General features: G+C 45.9%; 2 protein-coding genes across 2 annotated transcripts in view; both read left to right on the forward strand.

The window, feature by feature from the left end:
* Positions 1-16,861, forward strand: part of LOC144798642 (transmembrane protein 272-like) — a 1,182,125-nt gene that overhangs the window by 609,276 nt on the left and 555,988 nt on the right. The window lies entirely within an intron of this gene.
* LOC144797817 (transmembrane protein 272-like) overlaps positions 1-16,861 on the forward strand; it is a 279,379-nt gene that overhangs the window by 260,864 nt on the left and 1,654 nt on the right. The window lies entirely within an intron of this gene.

Genomic DNA, 16,861 nt, shown 5'->3' on the forward strand with positions numbered 1-16,861 from the left:
ATTCTGAAGCCACATTTTTCACTGTCATAGACCTCAAGAACGCATTCTTCAGTGTCCCCATTCATCCAGACAGCCAGTTTCTTTTCGGATTTTGTTTAAATGGAAGGAGCTATATGTTCACACGAGCTCCTCAAGGTTTCACAGAAAGTCCTAGTATTTACAGTCAAGCACTTAAGAGACAACTAGACAACATTCACATGCCAACTGACACTGCCCTGCTCCAGTATGTCGATGATCTACTGATCACAGCCCGTTCTGAATGTGCTTGCGAGCGAGCCTCACTTACAGTCTTGTATTTCCTAGCCGAGATGGGACACAAGGTGTCCCCCTCGAAGCTTCAATTCTGTGTCCAGCAAGTGGTCTACTTAGGACACTTACTGTCCAAGAGGGGTAGGCAGTTGACACCAGACCGTATCCAGTTAATAGCGAGTCTTCCTCAGCCCAAGACCCAGAAGGAGGTACGTGCTTTTATCGGCCTTACTTCTTATTGCAGACAATGGATTCCTCAGTATGCATTTCTGGCCAAGCCACTGATACAGTTAACGACACAGGAGGCAGCCGTATCGACTGTCCTCCCTTGGACATCTGAACATACACTTAGTTTCAATGAGTTAAAGAAAGCCCTATGCCAAGCTCCAGTTCTAGCAACACCGGACTACAGTAAGCCTTTTACACTTTTTGTCACTGAACGCGAAGGTACAGCATTATCTGTCCTCACACAAGATCAAGCAGGACAGTACAAGCCCTGTGCTTATTTTTCGAGCACATTAGATCCTGTAGCCCAGGCTCTGCCTGCGTGCCTCAAGTCAGTTGCAGCCACAGCACTAGCTATCAGACAAAGTGATTCCATAGTATTAGGACACTCCCTGACAGTACAAGTTCCACACTCCGTGGAAGTTCTTTTAAACCGAACACAAACTCAGCACTTGACAATTGCACGTTTGACAGGTTATGAATTGACACTGTTCCAGCCACACATAGAAATCAGACGCTGCAACGTTTTAAATCCTGCTACATTGTTACCATCAGTTACTTCGAATTCTGCCACACACGACTGTGTGGAAGTAGTTAACATCATGACAAAGCCAAGACAAGATCTGACAGATATTCCATTACCAGATCCCGACCTGACACTTTATGTGGATGGTTCATGCATGAGAACTAGTACAGGAGAACTAGTAGCTGCGTATGCAGTGACTACTGACACTGAAGTTATTGAAACACATCGTATTGACACCCTGTCTGCTCAAGCAGCAGAGCTAGTTGCTCTGACTCAAGCCTGCATACACGCCAAGAACCTGAAAGTTAATGTTTACACCGATTCACGTTACGCATTTGGAGTCGTACACAACTTCGGAGTGCTCTGGCAGGAGAGAGGTTTCATGACTTCTCATGGAACCAAGATTCAGCATGGTCTCCTTATTCAGGCTCTGTTAGATGCCATACATTTACCGACATCCATTGCTATCATGAAGTGCAAAGCACATACGAAAGTTACTGACACTATTTCTCAAGGTAATGATCTAGCAGATCGCACAGCCAAGCTTACAGCTCAGACTCCAGACACTTCAGTTAATCCGACACAGACACACACTCCAGATCCGACTACATGCATGACAGTTAAAGACCCTACTCAAGATGTCATAGATATCCAGTTACATGCTACTCCCGATGAAATCAAGAAATGGTCCGAACAAGGAGGGGTCCAGACAGATCAAGGATGGTTAACGAAGGGTAGAGCCACATGGTTTCTCCCCGACTCTATGGTTCAAGTCATTATTAAAACCGCACATAGTCCAGCACATTTAGGAGAAAAAGCAATGTTAGACAGTATCCAGAATATTTGGTTCAACAAGCATTTACGAGCTGCAGCCAAGCAGAAAGTCCGTACCTGCATGATATGTTGTCAGTTCAATCCAGGTAAAAGTGTCCCGGTGGAACAAGGTGGATCCCAACCTCCTGACCACCCTTTTGAAGTCCTCCAGATGGATTACATTCAGATGGAGCGATGTCGAGGTTTCAAGTATGTCCTTGTAGTTGTATGCGCTTTGTCCAGGTGGACGGAGGCATATCCAGTTCCAGACTACACAGCCGCGACCACTGCCAAGCAGTTGGTTCGTGAGTTCTTCCCCCGTTATGGACTCCCTAGGGTCGTATATTCTGACAACGGCCAGCCATTCTCATCTGAACTCATGAAACATGTTTCCCTTTTGTTAGGGTACCAGTGGAAGTTCCATTGTGTACGCCATCCTGAAGCAGCCGGTCTCGTAGAGAGACATAATCAGACCCTGAAAATTCGAATTGCAAAAGTTTGTCAAGAGAAAGGTGTGGACTGGCTCATAGCTCTGCCAGTCGCTCTGTTCTATATGCGCATGGTCGCACATTCCAGATCAGGCCTGTCCCCGTATGAGGTCGTTTTCGGCCGCCCCCCTAACATGTGGGGTACTCCTAGACCCCGAAGTATTACCGATGTTTCAAGTAATATGCTGACAGATTACCTAGCTTCCTTGATGTCTGCCCTCAACTCTTGTCGTTCACAGGTTGCCGCCGCATTTCCAGACAATACCGAGGTGGCACCGCATGAAATCGTTCCCGGATCCATGGTCCTAGTGCGAAATTTCGATCGCTCAAGTCCGCTGGAGCCTCGCTGGAAGGAACCCCGACAGGTCCTCCTGGCCACCCGTACAGCCGTGAAGTTGGAGGGACGCAAAGGCTGGGTGCATCTTTCGCATATTAAAATTTTTTATGGATTGAAGCCAGTCTCAAAGAACATTTCCCAGGATTCAAAGGACTGCCAAAGTACTATTCTTAAGGACTGTCCCGCAAAAGACAATGATACTGCACCCTCCCTGTTAGAGAAAACTCCGCAACAGGAGTATAAGCTTAAGTTAAGGTCTAGTAAAATAAGTCAGCCAGTTTGATTGTCTAAGTCCTCCCCTAGGTGAAACGGTTAGACCGGTTTCTGACATGTATAAAATAGACCCCCATAGTGAGAGAGTTAGTCAAAACTCAATCCGATGTATCGTTTTTCTATGTTTTATATTATTTCTCAGTATTATGATTTCCTGCACCAGTTATGCGTTTTACTTGTATTTTCCAGTTTCTCATGTAAATAAGTCTTCTAATGCTACAGTAGAGCACACTTTTAGTGATCTGCCTCCTCATGAACTCTCTTACCGCCTCGCTATGCGTAACAATTCCTTTATCCGCATGTTACATTATTCACACCAGACCAGCAATGCCACAAATTGTTGGGTGTGTGGTCGACTCCCCCCTTTCCAGACACCGAAGGGAGTTCTGCCACTCTTTCCTTATCCATTTTCACATAATGGTTCGTGTGGAGCATGGTCCACGTTAACGTCATCTTTAACAGATATGTCTTTTCTTAACAGTACATGTTTTCCAGACAAGCAAGGTCTTCCCCACAGAACAGGGTTAGATCTAGAAAACGAAGTTTACAATTTAGGTAATTATTCTTCGAATTTCATGGTCCTGAATGTTCAGTCCGATTCCACTCCAGACTTACCTGCTATTTCAGTACTACCAGTCAAAGGCGAATTATGTGTTAGAAATAATGGTTCCGTACATGTAGGACATAGCGATTGTACTACTATTGTCAAATATAGTGACAGTGGGAAATCTATTTTCAAAGCTTCACGCCATTCTTATTTTATTTGTGGTCAGACCGCATATGTTCGTCTGCCCCTCGATTGGGAGGGAACCTGTTACATTGCCTTCCTACTGCCACCTGTTTTCCTAGCTCCATCTGATTATCATAGAAACACACATCTAGTACACCTTAGACATAGAAGGGAGACTGAGTCCCCAATTGTCGATTATACTGAAACTGCTCTAGAACAGTATACAGATTTCAATAGAGGTTTCTTCTTTTTTATAGGACCTATCCAGAATAGTAAGCTAATTCGTAGATTAACCAGAACCCTTGAAGCAGTAGTCAATGAGACTGCCTCTGCTCTAGGTAACTTAACCGAAGAGCAATCTGCTATGAGATTTGTCGTTTTACAGAATCGTCTCGTCCTTGACGTCATATTGGCCGATAGGGGCGGGGCCTGTAGAGTCATCGGATCTAGTTGCTGCATTTTCATTCCAAATAACGCACCGTCCGTTTATTCAGCTATAACCAGACTCCATAAAATTGCCCATCTGTTACACCAAGATCCAGGCACCTGGACATGGTCCGGTTGGTTCTGGAATATAATTTCCGCTTGGGGATGGAAAGTCTTGTCCTTTCTAGGTATTGCAGTAGCGATCATATTCAGCTGCTGCCTCTGTATACAATGTGGCCCTGCGATTTGTGGCATTTGTGCTACCTCTTGTATTCCTAGTCCCAAGCCCCGTTCTAAATCCCGTTCCAAGAAAATTCGAGACGAGCAAATGATACTGTATGAAATGATAGATGGTATCATGAATATTGATGTTTCCTGATGGAAACGTAGTGACAAGGAGGGAATGTGGAAAAGTAAATTTTGCCATGTTCTGTGTCCCTACGCGTCCTCCATCATATGTTATGTGTGCATGATTAATATGCATATGTATCCCCCATGTTCGATTAATGACGCAATTACAGTTGTGTCCACCTCTAGTATGTCAGTTCCCAGTTCTCGTGAATACTACGAATATCAGGCCTATGTAAAGTTACGTTGCCACGTTTCTCAGTGTGCACGTTATTCCATTGGAAAGTCCCCGTTTCTAGGCCTCAAAAGGGCCCGGACACCAGATTCAGCTCCTGTCTCCTGAAGCCTCGCTGAGGAGCGATACGGCCCCCACCTGTATCCTCGACCCTTCACTTACTTCCTGCCTCACAGTGCCCGGTTCAGCCTGGCTCTGCCTCTGAGTCTGCCAAGAGTATGTTATGATTCCAGTTATCAGTTAGTCCTCCTTCTCTGCATTCCTAAAGCTACTGAATCGCATCAATAGTTTCCGTCATTGTCTAGCCTTTACGTCTCCATGTAAGAGAAATACTGTATTAATGCTCATTTAATATTCTTCATCACGCACTACATGTAGAATAATGCATGCTCCAGTCTTAGAGTCTGTTAGCCTTTACCCCGATAACTTTTGGATTCTATCAACATGTTCTCTAAACATCAGATACTAGATAGTGCTTAGGTACATGTCGCCCTGACTCTCCAGACTTCAGTCTCTGCTCCTAGCACAGAGTTCGTAGCCCCCAGCTTCTCCTAGTAACACGTCATTGTCAGCTTGCGCGCACCATTAGGTCAGAGGTCCCGGCTCCTTAGGTAGCCCCCTCCATGTTTCCGCCCCATTCATGACATATTCTGTTACCTTTGCATCACATGTCTATGTATACGCCTCTGTTACACCTACTTCCACCCTTATCTTTCGCGACTGCTATTGACCACACCCACTGCTCCGCCTATCGTATGTATTGTAATGCAACTGTTTTAATATATATACTTGTGTACTGTTATTAAAGTTAGCACGCCGATTACGCCGATTACGCCGATTACGCCGATTCCGACCCTGCCCCCGGCAGCGCTGCCATCCTATTCCTGTGCAGGTTGTCCTGTTCCTGTCCTTATGCTGTATTAAACCTGCAAAACTCCTACTACCTCGAATCTTGACTCTTATTTATTGAGCTATCTGTTATTCATTTATTCATTCAAAAATAGATCCGGTATTATTTATTTATATACCACAATCTCCCTGCCCTCTGGTCCCGTTACTTCCGGTACAACAGATCTTCTGGCCATAATAGGGAGATTATCTAGGTCGTCCTGTTCCTCTTCTTCCTCTTCTTGCTGAATTATAACTTTAGCAGGTGGTCCACTCTTCCTTGGATGTGGTGGAGGTGGTGGGGAAGCACCAGCTGAAGCTAGTAAAGAAGCCATTGCTCACTGGTAACAAAGGGTCTTTCTCTCACAATGATGAAAGTCAGAGTGAGGAAAGAAGGAGGGATTTTCACCATTTGGGAAAAAAAATAGTTCTCAACCAATGAAAAGTGTTCATTTTAGATCATATGACCTAGTCTTACATCATTAGGAAACCGAAAGTGAAATGAACCAATGAAAAGTGTTATTACCAAGTCACATGACCTGCTGTGTTTACGTTACGCGCTTTGCAGGGCCTCCCGGTTTGCTTCCAGAAACCTGTGCTTTGCGACTCGGTAAGCGTACGAGTTCGCTAACGTAGCACGTCATATGACGTATCACGCGACAACGCGAAACGTCATGCGGACGGGAGGCGTCACAATGTTGTTTTCTAACGCGGCAGTTGCGGTAAAGAAACGTTTACCGGCTCGCGGTCTATTTCGCGGCATCAAGGTCAGCTAACGGGAAGCTTCCCGATTCGCGAAGCGGGAACGAAGAAAAAAAAATATTAAAAAAAAAAGTTATTAATAAACATATAAAATATATTTTTGGATTTAAAGAAGAATACATTTTACAGCTACAGATATTAGCTGTTAAAAAACCAATGAAATTCACTGAAAAAACCATAGGTTATAGACCATATATAGTTAGGAATTAGCATTTACAAAACCTTGAAAATTCACTGAAAAAACCATAGGTTATAGACCATATATAGTTAGGAATTAGCATTTACAAAACCTTATTTTACTCACACAAAACCATTGAAATTCCATATATAGTTAGTTGCACTAACTATATATCGCGCACCCGCAATCCACTGCTGATGATGTCACATATTACATCATTCATGACATGGTCAGTGACATCACTGATGACATCACTGATGACATCTCAAATGACATCACTGATGACATCACTGATGACATCTCAAATGACATCACTGATGACAACATGACACACCAATACCAGTTACTACATACACACTCACTGATTCCTACGTCTACACACACATTCACTCATTCACCCATACAATCACTCATACATACAGTCACTCATTATTACAACACTATCATATGCACTCATACACCTATGCAGACAGTCACACACTGCCACTCATCCATGGAGTTACTCACACACCAAGTCAGTCCTGTAAAGAATCAATCACACTTCCATTTCTTCATCTATACAGTTAAACACAGAACACCATACTTCAGTGACATCACTGATGAGATCACTAATGACATCTGAAATGACATCACTGATGACATCTCAAATGACATCACTGATGACATCATGACACACCAATACCAGTTACTACATACGCACTCACTGATTCGTACGTCTACACACACATTCACTCATTCACCCACACAATTACTCATACATACAGTCAGTTATTATTAGAACACTATGATATGCACTCATACACCTAGTCAGTCCTGTGAAGAATCAATCACACTTCGATTTCCTCATCTATAGTTAAACACAGAACACCATACTTTTCACACATATACTAACACATACTTACTCTCTTATACAATCACTGATACAAGTACACATTGATATGCACAGCGTCACACACCTCCCAGCCAGCCACACACACACTCAGTCTGCCATACAAATACTTGGACAATCAATCAGTAACCCATATAGTTAATCATATAGCTACTGATCAACACATGCAGCAGTTTACAGAACAACAGACATAATGATGCACAAATTAAGACAGTTTAGTCACTAACCCATGCACTCAGTGAGACACATTTAATCACTCACTCATACATTCAGTCATGCACCTACTAAATCCTTTGTCCAGACACTTATACTTCCACTCATTCTTCAATATGTAAGACACATTTTAACTTTACAGAAACATACAGTCACTGGATGTTGTCATCAGTGATGTCATCAGTGATGTCATTTGAGATGTCATCAGTGATGTCATCAGTGATGTCACTGACCATGTCATGAATGATGTAATATGTGACATCATCAGCAGTGGATTGCGGGTGCGCGATATATAGTTAGTGCAACTAACTATATATGGAATTTCAATGGTTTTGTGTGAGTAAAATAAGGTTTTGTAAATGCTAATTCCTAACTATATATGGTCTATAACCTATGGTTTTTTCAGTGAATATATATATATATATGCGTGTGTATATATATATATATATATATATATATATATATATATATATGTGTGTGTATATATATATATATATGTGTATATATATGTGTATTTATTGCTAAATTAATACTCAGAACTCTTTGAGGTCAGAGACCCAAGAACATAACAAGATACTTAATCAACATACAATAAGTTGCACAAAATACAATAATGCCCTAGGGGCACTTCGAACCATATACTAAAATAGTGGTATAAGAACCACGTCACGAACAAAGGATAGGCCTAGGGCCTGGAGAATCGCTGGGGCTACGCTGTACTACCAAAGGATAGGGAGCAGGAGGCCCACGGAATGCACGTGCAGTGTGTTTACACACACGCGAGTTACCATTGAGTTAGAATGGGAACGAAAGAATTGTAAACTAGTTCTTTTAGGTCACTTCCTGATGGACAAGGAGAAAGCTACCTGAAAGTAAGACACTAGGATAGTAAATACCCGCAGGAGCACCAAAGTACTCGCGTTACCTCACCCACAGGAAGCGGGTGCATAGATGTCAGTGTTGGGTTTCGTCGCTGAACCCTATGGAGCCTTGAAGAAAGATGATGCAGGCGACCAGGAGGGAAGTGTCCGGTTGGATCAAGGATGAAGAGTACCTGAAAGCAGAGGGGACAGAGTCTGGGTTACTAGCCAGTGACCAGGAAGGAACCAGGCGATGTCGCGAACCAATCAGGTGATGTTGTGAAGCTTGTCTCTGCAGCCACGTGGACCAGGAGGTGTCAATGACAACTAGGAGCTGGATACAGACTGTCCCACAAAGGCTCTCGCTGTCGGTGGTGTTGGCTTCCGGATTGGAGTCAACAAGCCTTGGCAAAGGCAACCCACACAGGAATCGAAGATGGCTTCTGGATCAGACTAGCAAGGTCTGATGGGCTTCTCCTTTTCAGGGAAGCAGGGGCCAGTCTGGAGCAACCAGACCAGTGGTGCAAATCAAAGGGTTCGTTGTCACAGAGGCCACTAGCCAACGGGCAAGTGACCGGACAGACGCGTCGAGCAGGAAAATGCAGAAGGGCCCCACGCAGAACTCGTGGAGTGTGGAGGGCTTATCTTTGGTGCAGTTGGTACTCGTGGCTGGGGCTTCTCAATCCCCAATGCACAACTTCGAGGGTGCCTCAAAAGTTGCACGGAAAGCAATTCGCTGGCTTTCCAAGATGGCCGGTCCCATGCCTCTCGTCACCTCCACGGGTCTCAGCTCTGCTGTGACTGTGGATCGGGCTGTTGGAAGTCTGGAAGTCCTTGTCCTGTCAGGCTCTGTGCTTGGGCTCCGGCGGGAGCGTCAACAAAGCAAACCGTTGATCGCTTGATGGTGCCTGCTTACACAGGGTGGTCACTCCTTGACCACATGGGAGATTCTTCAGTCTTCTATCTTCAAGTAGAACATCAATGGTCCAGAGTTTCGTTTCAAGTTTCAGTCAGGATAAATCTAAAGTCTTGGGACTCCGCTCCTACCTATATACCAAATTTAGTGGCTGGATTACCTGCTAGGTCCCTCCTATGGGTGGGACCAGGGAAGGGGGTGGTTACACCCCTTTCCCTTTGTCCAGTTTCGTGCCAGAGCTGGGGCTGGAGTGCCCCAGCACTGGTTTGAACTGGACTATGCATGGGACACCTTGTGTGCCCCAGGCAGTGTCTCATTTCATTCAGCCCTCCCTGCTCCAATACATTATGGCCTGTCTGGGGTGGTGCTAGCACCTCCCAAGACAGGAAACCTATTGTCCAAGCCTCCCTCGCTGGAAGGACTCCCAGCAGCAGGAGGTTAGACTTGTGTCTGTGGCAGCAGCATCCATTTTGTGATGCTGAGGCTCTGGTTAACTTTAACCGGGATTAGTAGGAACAACATGTCTTCTCCCTCTAGAAGGGTGGAAGGCTACCCCCGTCACCAGAACTGGCGAGGGGTTAGTATTCCAAAGCGTATGATACCTTACACGACATGTTTTGATAAAGCCAAACCAAAGTTAGCATTCAACCGTGAGGATTATAACGCACTTAAGAGTGTATGGTATGGCTAAATCCTAGAACAGCTATAAAGACATGGTTTCGAAAGCTGCAGACAGGCTCAGCTCATGCTAGAGCCTCATCTCACATAAAACCAAGCACTCTGCCTTCAGGATTGTTAAGGCCTGCCATAGGAGTGACTTATAGGTGCATATGTGTCTATGTATAATGGTAGGTATAGGAATATTATACCTAAGCAAGGAGTGATTACACGGCCTTGCCCCAGCTGAGTGATCAGCCAGTTGTGTCAGTTTGGATGGCCAGCCAGGGGTGGCATAAGATATGCTGCAGCCCCTGGTAGGCCTTGGAGGCACCTATGCCCTGGGTACCTATGGTACACCGTACAGGGACTCACAAGAGTGATCAAATTCCCAATTGGTGATGTACCTAAAGTGAATTTAGAGAGAGAACAGCAGGGCTGTGGGTCTGATTAGCAGACCCACAGCCACATTTAAGTCGAAAACCAGTGACCACTGGCTCCAGCACCCACACCTTCTGTCCTGGCTGGTACTGTCAGCACAGCCTTTTGGTCATGCCAAGCTTTTTTAAGTTCTTGGCTAGCCTCAAGGTTTTTAGAAGCCTTCTTCATATACTCAGCCATCCTGGAGCGGAGACCAAGTACATAGTCCATTATGCCTTTTTTAGACTTTTTGAGAGGTAACTCCCATCCTTCCTTCACCAGACATAGGGGTCACCTTACAGGATGCCCAAACAAAAGCTCAAAAGGGCTGTAGCCAACCCCCTTTTGTGGGACCTCTCTGTTAGCAAACAGATGGCAGGGTAGAAGGATGTCCCATCTTCGCCTAAGCTTTTCAGGTAAACCCTTGATCTCACCCTTTAGGGTCTTGTAAAATCTTTCAACAAGCCCATTGCACTGTGGATGGTAGGGTGTAGTGAATTTATAATTTACACCACACTCCTTCCACATTGCAGTCAAGTACCCAGACATGAAGTTTGCACCTCTGTCTGAGACAACCTCTTTTGGAAAGCCCACTCTTGAGAAAACTCACAGGAGGGCTCTTGCCACAACAGGTGCTGTTGTGGTCCTTAGGGGAATAGCTTCTGGATACCTGGTGGCATGATCCACTACCACCAGTATAAATCTGTGCCCAGAGGCTGTTTGGGGATCCATTTGTCCAACAATGTCAATCCCTACTCTCTCAAAGGGTACCCCCACCACAGGTAGTGGTCTAAGGGGTGCCTTTGTTGTGCCACCTGATTTGCCACTGGCTTGGCAGGTCACACATGAGCGACAATACTGCTTAGTATCTTCTGACATAAGGGGCCAGTGAAAGTGAGGGACACGCCTATCCCACGTCTTGTTCTGGCCTAGATGTCCTGCTAAGGGAATATCATGGGCTAAGGTAAGAAGGAAAACCCTAAAGGCAGAGGAATGACCAACCTCCTGGAAGCACCAGGCTTGGTGTCTCTACCCTCAGAATAAAGGAGTCCTTCATACCAATAAACTCTATGGGTACCTGTAGCATTCCCAGCAGCCTCAGAAGCAGCTTGCTGTCTGAGGGGTTCAAGAGAGGGGCAGTCTAACTGTGCCTGCCTCAAGTCTGCCCTTGAAGGTCCCCCTGTCCCAAGAAACTCAACCTGGTCAGTTTCAAGTTCTTCTAGGACAGTTCCTTCAGGGGTCTCAGAATCCGCTCCCTGAGAAGGCTGATCCTTACTTGTAGGCAGGCGGGAAGGCACTGCCTTAACCCTACTGCTCTTTCTCTTGAATGGCACTTGGTCCTTAGTTTCAGGATCCAAGGTCTGTTCAGTTTGGCACTTTTTGGCCTGTGACCTGGTCACAGCAAGGACATGAGCTGATATGCCTAACATCTCTGCACGAGTCCTATACTCCACTTCTGACCATACTGAGGATTCAAGATCATTTCCCAACAGACATTCAACTGGGAGGTCTGCACTTACCACAACTCTTTTGAGGCCAGTTACCCCTCCCCAGGAGAAGTTAACTGCCGCCACACTATGGGTAGTAGTGACATTGCTTGCATTGGTCACCAGGTAATTATCACCCAGTACAATCTGTCCAGGGTCCACAAAGTTAGGTGTCACCATGGTGACACTGGCACATGTGTCCCTGTAGGCCTGATCCACTTTGTCATTAATCAAAGGTGTTTGCCTCTACTTGCCCAGAGTACTGGGACTCACAGTAGAGGACATAACCATGTCCACATTACAGACAAGAACAGCCTGGGTTGGTATCCTGACTACTCCAGAATCCACCTCAGTACCCATGGTTAACCCCACTATAGCCTTGGGTTGGGAACTACCACTGTTAACTGTACTAGGCGGTGCAGATGCCTTAGGGGCTACAGTGGTAGGGGCTGTACCTTTCTTGGAGCACTCACTAAACCAGTGAGAGGCAGATTTACAATAATTACACCAAGGTTTCTTTGGACCTTCTTTCTTCTTCTTCTTAGACGTTTGGGACCCCCCTTCATTAGAATTGTGGGGGCCTGATGAAGACTTCTGGTCTTTTGGTTTCTGATCCACACCTTTTTGGTCTGCCTTTTCTGATCACCACCTTAGTTCTGGTTTTTCTGCTTAACCCTGCTTCTGACCCATTTGTCTGCCTTCTTTCCCAATTCTTGGGGAGAGGTCAGATCTGAGTCAATCAGGTGTTGGTGCAACAACTGGTTCTGACAATTGTTAAGTATTTGTTCTCTCATGATCAAATTATACCGTCCTGTATAGTCCTTAACTTTACATCCCAGCAACCAGCCTTCCAGAGCCTTAGTGGCACAATCAACAAAATCAGTCCAGTCCTGAGTCTGTGTCTTCTGGGTATCTCTGAACATCAACCTGTACTGTTCAGTGGTTAGGCCAAACCCATCAATCGGAGCACTCTTCAGGACAGTGTAATTGTTAGCATCATCATCACTAACTGTGAGGAGCTTGTCTCTTCTTTTTCTGAAAAGGAGAGCCACAAGATTGCTGCCCACTGACTTTGGGGTACCTGCTGAACTTTGCAGGCCCTCTCCAAAACAGTTATCCATGTGTGGATATCATCCCCAACTTTGTAGGGGGGCACAATCTTACTCGGGTGTCTATTGTCATAGGACCTGTCTTTATCCTTAGGGATATTGCTGCCACCAGTGGAATCTAATCCACTTAACGTTTGCTCCCTTGCCAAAGCAAGTTTTGTTTGGGCTAGGGCAAGTTCTTCCCTCTCTATTCTGATTTGGACTTCCCTCATCCTAGCCTGGTGTTCTCTCCTTTGAGGGAAGTCATTCCCCTCTGAGAACCTCTTGAGGCATTGGAGTGGAGAGAGTCACCTGAGTGAGATCTTTCCCTCCTATACCTCTGGTTAAGTCTACTGTTGGGTCTGGGAAGGTCTAGCCCTTCTCCAGCCCCATGTAGGCATAGGTTAGCCTGGCTAAGTCTTCTGACTGGGACCTGGCTGTCTTTATATTCCTCTACGATGGTTGAGTCAAGGACATCATCTTCTGTGGAGGGCATGCCTTCTGCATTCCCTGTAGGACCTGTGTTCGAGGCCTTGAGAACCTCAGATTCTTCTAAGAGTTCTATCAGGTGCTGAAGGGTAGGGTTAGAACCCTGTTTCAACTTCCTTGTGGTACACAAGTGTCTCAGCTCACTGAAGTTGAGTATGTCAAACTTCGAGGGTGCCCTTGAAGGGTCACCTCCCACAGGTAGAGATCCACTAGGTTCACCTGTGGATGACATTGTCTAGTGAGGTGTGGTGTGGGCACCTACCTACACTAAGTGTTTCCTACTAAATCTCTCTAGGAGTTGTAGTCAGGGTGTGCTAGGCCCTTTGGCCTACAACAACTAAGTCCTGCTATATGTACCTATGGTACCTAATGTGATCTTTCAAATGATATCTCAAAGATTACAATTGGTAAAACAGCAAGCTCAAATCCCAACCGCTGCACACCAATGTGAGAAGTTTGCCTGGTATATGATGTTCACTATTCTAGTGAGCACCCTGCACCAGTCCGAACAACCCTTATGGTCATGGTTGTAAAGTCAACCTTATAGACCAGCTATCCTAGTGGTAGCATGGACAAAGCAGTGTTAGGCTAAACTCAAGAAGGCATGTGAAGCCAGCTGTTTTACCATATGCAATCCCTTTAATACCAAATGAAAGGACACCACACAGGTTATATATAAAATATGTATTTATTACTAAATTAATCCTCTGAACTCTTTATGAGGTCAGAGGCACAAGCACATAACAAGATACTTAATCTACATGCAATAAGTTGCACATAATACAGTAATGCCCTAGGGGCACTTCGAACCATATACTAAAATAGTGGTATAAGAACCACGTCACGAAAGAAGGATAGGCCTAGGGCCTGGATAATCTCTGGAGCTACGCTGTACTACCAAAGGATAGGGATCAGGAGGCCCACGGGATGCACGTGCTGTGTCTTTACACACATGAGTTACCATATTTAGAATAGGAACGAAAGAATTGTAAACTAGTTCTTTTAGGTCACTTCCGGATGGACAAGGAGAAAGCTACTTGAAAGTTAGACATTAGGATAGTAAATACCCACTGAAGTACTCTTGTTACCTCACCCACAGGAAGCGGGTGCATAAGTGTCAAAGTGTGTCGGGTTTCGTCGCTGAATCCTATGGAGCCTTGAAGAAAGATGCTGCAGGTGTCCAGGAGGGAAGTGTCCGGTTGGATCCAAGGGCGGATCGAGGATGAAGAGTACCTGAAAGCAGAGGCGAAAGAGTCTGGGTCACTAGCCAGTGACCAGGAAGGAACCAGGCGATGTCGCGAAGGAACTAAGCGATGTCGTGAAGGAACCAGGCGATGTCGTGAAGCCATCAGGTGATGTCGTGAAGCTTGTCTCTGCAGCCACGTGGACCAGGAGGTGTCGACGACAACCAGGAGCTGGATACGGACTGTCCCACAAAGGCTCTCGCTGACAGTGTTGACGGCTTCCGGATTGGAGTCAACAAGCCTTGGCAAAGGCAACCAACACAGGAATCGAAGATGGCTTCTGGATCAGACCAGCAAGGTCTGATGGGCTTCTCCTTTTCAGGGAAGCAGGGGCCAGTCTGGAGCAACCAGACCAGTGGTGTAAATCAAAGGGTTCATTTTCACAGAGGCCACTAGCCAACAGGCAAGTGACCGGACAGATGCGTCGAGCAGGAAAATGCAGAAGGGCCCCATGCAAAACTCGTGGAGTGTGGAGGGCTGATCTTTGGTGCAGTTGGTGCTCGTGGCTGGGGCTTCTCAATCCCCAATGCACAACTTCGAGGGTGCCTCAGAAGTTGCACGGAAAGCAATTCGCTGGCTTTCCAAGATGGCCGGTCCCATGTCTCTCGTCGCCTCCATGGGTCTCAGCTCTGCTGTGACTGTGGATCGGGCTGTTGGAAGTCTGGAAGTCCGGGTCTTGTCAGGCTCTGTGCTCGGGCTCCGGCGGGAACGTCGACAAAGCAAACCGTTGATCCCTTGATGGTGCCTGCTTACACAGGGTGGTCGCTCCTTGACCACAAGGGAGATTCTTCAGTTCTATCTTCAAGTAGAACGTCGAAGGTCCAGAGTTTCGTTTCAAGTTTCAGTCAGGATAAATCTGAAGTCTTGGGACTCAGCTCCTACCTATATACCAAATTTAGGGGCTGGATTACCTGCTAGGTCCCTCCTATGGGTGGGACCAGGGAAGGGGGTGGTTACACTCCTTTCCCTTTGTCCAGTTTCGCGCCAGAGCTGGGGCTGGAGTGCCCCAGCACCGGTTTGAACTGTACTATGCATGGGACACCTTGTGTGCCCCAGGCAGTGTCTATTTTCATTCAGCCCTCCCTGCTCCAATAAACTATGGCCTGTCTGGGGGGGTGGTAGCACCTCCCAAGACAGGAAACCTATTGTCCAAGCCTCCCTCGCTGGAAGGACCCCCAGCAGCAGGAGGTCACACTTTTGTATGTGGCAGCAGCATCCATTTTGTGATGCTGAGGCTCTGGTTAACTTTAACCGGGATTAGTAGGAACAACATGTCTTCTCCCTCTAGAAGGGTGGAATGCTACCCCCGTCCTGGCGTGGGGGTAGTATTCCAAAGCATATGACACCTTGCACAGCATGGTTTGATAAAGCCAAATCAAAGTTAGCATTCAACCGCAAGGATTCTAATGCACTTAAGAGTATATGGTATGGCTATATCATAGAACAGCTATAAGGACATGGTTCAGAAAGCTGCAGACCGTCTCAGCTCATGCTAGAGCCTCATCTCACATAAAACCAAGCACTCTGCCTTCAGGATTGTTAAGGCCTGCCATAGTAGTGACTTATAGGTGCATATATGTCTATATATAATGGTAGGTATAGGAATACTATACCTAAGCAACGGGTGATTACACGACCTTGCACCTGCTGAGTGATCAGCCAGTTGTGTCAGTTTGGATGGCCAGCCAGGGGTTGCATGAGATATACTGCAGCCCCTGGTAGGCCTTGGAAGCACCTATGCCCTGGGTACCTATGGTACACCGTACAGGGACTCACAAGAGTTATCCAATTCCCAATTGGTGATGTACCTAAAGTACATGGTGTGAATTTAGAGAGAGAACAGCAGGGCTGTGGGTCTGATTAGCATTGGGTGACCATAGGAAAGCAGACCCTACTCTCCTACAGACCCGATAAACCAAGACCAAAAGTAGTCCATTAAAATCAATAGAAGCCAAATGTACGAGTATGGGATTGACAAACTGAAGGTCACAAAGACCTGATCACTGGTCGTGTCATTGAATGTGTGTCATTTGAAGTCATTAAACACCAATATTTTCCAAGTAAAAAGTCTAATGTAATTAACAGAGGACAGTTTTTTAATCCATCAGGAATTATCTTTA

Source organism: Lissotriton helveticus, chromosome 12, assembly GCF_964261635.1.
Source record: "Lissotriton helveticus chromosome 12, aLisHel1.1, whole genome shotgun sequence".
NCBI lineage: Eukaryota > Metazoa > Chordata > Amphibia > Caudata > Salamandridae > Lissotriton > Lissotriton helveticus.